The 3,953-nt window shown below is 36.8% G+C and overlaps 1 long non-coding RNA gene across 1 annotated transcript; it reads left to right on the top strand.

The window, feature by feature from the left end:
* Positions 1-3,194: 3,194 nt before the first annotated feature.
* On the top strand, positions 3,195-3,462 carry LOC145014599 (uncharacterized). The gene is made up of 3 exons (XR_013665565.1): positions 3,195-3,225; positions 3,303-3,368; positions 3,449-3,462. It is a non-coding gene; the product is annotated as an uncharacterized LOC145014599 (long non-coding RNA).
* The last annotated feature ends 491 nt before the right edge of the window (positions 3,463-3,953 follow it).

The raw sequence follows: 3,953 nt of genomic DNA, 5'->3' as shown, positions 1-3,953 counted from the left end.
TGGTTCAAGAAAGACTTTAATGGAGCTATAAGGGACTATAAGCATGAAATCAAGGGGAAAATCGAGTCATACCTTAGGGAACACACTGAGAAAGCTCAAAGATGCTTGACCTCCTCTTCTTCTTCTTGATCTACTCTTTTTCCCACTCTAAAACTTCAAGAGAGCACACCAAATGCTTCAAACTCACAAATAAACAACTCTTGAACAAGGTATAGGGCTCTGAGGGTGAATCGGGGCGAGATTGGGGCGGAATGAGAGTTTAAATAGGGTGCAAACCCTTGAAACTTAGGGTTTCATCCAACAACGGTGACTCACCGATTCCAGGATATGGACTCGCCGAGTCGCCAACTTAAAACGTGACCCGGGTCCTGGCTCTACTCGGCCAGTCGGACCTATGACTCGCCGAGTCCAAGGCTAAAAATGGAAAACACTCAAATAAGATTTACATACCAGGAACCAGGTGCTACATTCTAACTCTTGGGTCCTTGATACCGGTTACGGTATTCATATCTGTTTTGATTTGCAGGGACTAAGAGGAAGTGAGAATGTGGAGCATGGAAGAATAAACTTGATCATGGGGAATAGGAAAGCTTTACCTGTCACCAAGATTGGCGTTTATACTTTATTGCTAAGTAGTGGGTTTAGTTTAGATTTGAATAAATGTTGTTATTCGCCAGAAATGGCAAAAAATATTATTTCCTTTCATGCATTGTATAAACAAGGTTTTACCTTTTCATTTGATAATGAAGTTGGTTCGATTAAGGCTTTCTTTAATAATGTTCTTTATATTAAAGCATTACATTGTGATTGTGTGTATGAAACTGTATCTGTTGTAGATAACATAGGAAATAATGTATTGTGTATTGATTCTGTTAATGGTAATAACTTGGATAAAGCATCATTATGACATTGTCGTCTTGGACATATAAGCAAGAAACGCATAGGCTAACTCCAAAAGGATGGAGTCTTGGAATCATTTGACCTAAAGTCACATGATAGTTGCGAATCATGCTTACTTGGAAAAATGACAGTCTCCCTTCACTGGTTCTTGTGAGAGGGGTGAAGGTTTGTTGGATCTTGTACACACGGATGTGTGTGGACCTTTCAAACATGCTACAAGGGATGATAATTGTTATTATTTGACTTTTACTGATGATTATAGTAGATATGGATATGTCTACTTAATCAAGCATAAGTCGGAGACTTTTGAAAGGTTTAAAGAGTTTAAACAAGAAGTCGAGAATCCATTGGGCAGGAACATTAAGATGCTTAGATCCGATCGAGGTGGTGACACTACTAGAAAAAAGGCCTTTTACGACGCGCAAAACACGACGCTCTTTGATTTATGTTATGCGCAAAACACGACGCTCTTTGATTTATGTTACGCATTAGAGAGCGACATTAAAAAAGTGTCATCTCTTCAAAATTTTTAAGGATTTAGGTCGCGCATTACTGAGTGCCCTTAAATTAGTGTCTCATGTAAAAATATTAAAAACACGGAGGGCACCTAATAAAACGGGGGTCCTCTACAAATGTCGCTTTATAATTTTAATAAACGCGCATTTCTGGGACTCCTTGATAGGTAAGGGGGGAAACTAAATCCCCCAAAATTTTGAACACCCGCTTCCTCTTCCTCTCTACTCTCTACACCCGCCAAAATCGACTTCATTCTCTCCCTTCTTTCTCTCTGCAAACCCCTTCCTCTCCGATCGACTTTCACTTCCTTCTATGTGCAAACCCTAATCAAACATAACACATTTGAAATAGTAATATCTTCTTTAACAAAATAGAAGATTAATCGAAGAATGATTTTCTTTTGATGAATCGGACATCACCAACAACAATAGCTTCCATCACAATTTGTGTTTGCTTTCAGACTCCACCGTTACAACATCGCACCACAACACCAGCCCTGAGCCACCACCACACTGCCTTCGCAACAACCCAGAACCACCACTATACTACCACTGTTGCCTATTTCATCTGCGTAGTAGGCCTATTTCAAAGGTAATTCTTCCTTTTTCAACCATAGTTACCTGTTTCATGTCCTACTGGTCCTTCTTTTTGGATGATTTTTTGTGCCTTTTTACCCTCTCTCATATATTTTCATGGAATTGTAAATATTTTATGATATAAGTACCTGATTTTTTTATGCACACTAGGTGTTTGACTAAATGTTTGAACCAAAAGGGGATTGTCCAAAGATTAATAAACAAGGTTCAAAGCAACCTGCCACAGTGACAACCTCACAGGTTAATAAAAATTTATGTATTCCTATTAGATTCAATTTACTATTATTATACATACACATGAGTAGTAATCAGCCAATTGTGTTTTGATAATGATAAAAAAAATCAATTTAGTGTTTAGGAGTTAGAATTTAATTTATGTAATAGGAATTGAATCTCATTTACTTACAATTTCTAAACTGATTTGATTCCCTTTACTATCTCAATATGAGAATCCAGCAATACGGTCACAACTGTGATCTGTTACTGTAGAGTTGCTAACTAAAACCTGTGTCCAAACTCTAGAAGGTCACACACACAATGTTTCTGTTGTATGTTTCCATCCCGAGCTTCCAATAATAATGACAGGTTCAGAAGATGGTATTGTCCGTATATGGCATTCAACCACTTACATGTGAGCTCTTGTTTTTTTACCTTTAAGGGTGTGTTTGTTTTGTAGATTCTAAAAGAATCGGAATGCTAGATTCCATTCCATGGTGTGTTTGGTTTCCAAATGGATGGAATTCAATTTTTGTTGGATTCCTTCAAATTCCATGTTTGATGGATGGAAGGAATTCAATTTCTTTCTTCATTTCCTATCAAAAGACCAAAATACCCTCGTTATACATATGTTAAAAATGTAACCTTTTTGACTTTATGCCACTCTTTTTTTTATTCAGACTTGAGAACACCTTGAACTATGGACTTGAAAGGGCTTGGGCTGTTGGATACATGAAAGGTTCACGTCGGTAAGTTTGTATAGTACTTTTTGTTTTTTGTTTTGTGGGTCTTGAATCTTGATGCTTCTTCATTCATCTGGATTTATTTTAATTACTGTTTTTACAGGATTGTTATTGGCTATGATGAAGGAACCATAATGGTGAAAATTGGACGTGAAGAGCCTGTAGCCAGCATGGACAATAGTGGAAAATTTATATGGGCTAAACATAATGAAATTCAAACTATTAACATCAAGAGTGTGGGAGCTGATCATGAGGTTTGGACTTTAAAGCCCATATACATGTTATGTTATGTTAACAATGAAATGGGAAAAAAAATCTATTTTTTATTCAGGTTTCTGATGGAGAGAGGCTGCCTTTAGCAGTTAAAGAACTGGGAACATGTGATCTTTATCCACAAGTGAGTTATGCTTGTTCCTACCTTCCTTTAAACTGAAAATAGTCAACCATATGGACTTTGACTTTTCTATTTTTCCACAGAGCTTGAAGCACAAACCAAATAGGAGGTATGTTGTTGTCTGTGGTGATGGTGAATACATCATATACACAGCTTTGGCATGAAGTACTGGTTAGTAAAAAATTCGTGGGGTGCTAGAAAGTATCACCCGAAAAACGATGGGCCAAAGGTAATATCTGTTGTTATATTGACTATTTTGCCCTTATTGTTTTTATGGATCTGATTTTTTTTTTTTTTTACAATTACAGGTTTCGTTTTTTAGTGATGATGAAGAGACTACCAACACACCAAAAGCAGATGCTCTTTTTATTCCAAGGGAGAATCCAAGAGCTCTGGTTATTCGCCCTCTTAAACAATGGCCTGGCAAATAATCTGCTGAAAAATTAAAAAACGCATCTTCTCCAGCACAAAAAAACGGTAAACTAATTTTCTGCTGCTACCTTAAAAATAAAAATAATCATTTTTTATCTCATTTTTTTAAATTTGAATTCAGGTGATTACACTGGGTTTGCTTCTTCCCCTCCTTTA

This window comes from Lactuca saligna, chromosome 9 (assembly GCF_052625555.1).
Source record: "Lactuca saligna cultivar CGN05327 chromosome 9, ASM5262555v1, whole genome shotgun sequence".
NCBI lineage: Eukaryota > Viridiplantae > Streptophyta > Magnoliopsida > Asterales > Asteraceae > Lactuca > Lactuca saligna.
This window is presented reverse-complemented; position numbering and strand designations above follow the sequence as displayed.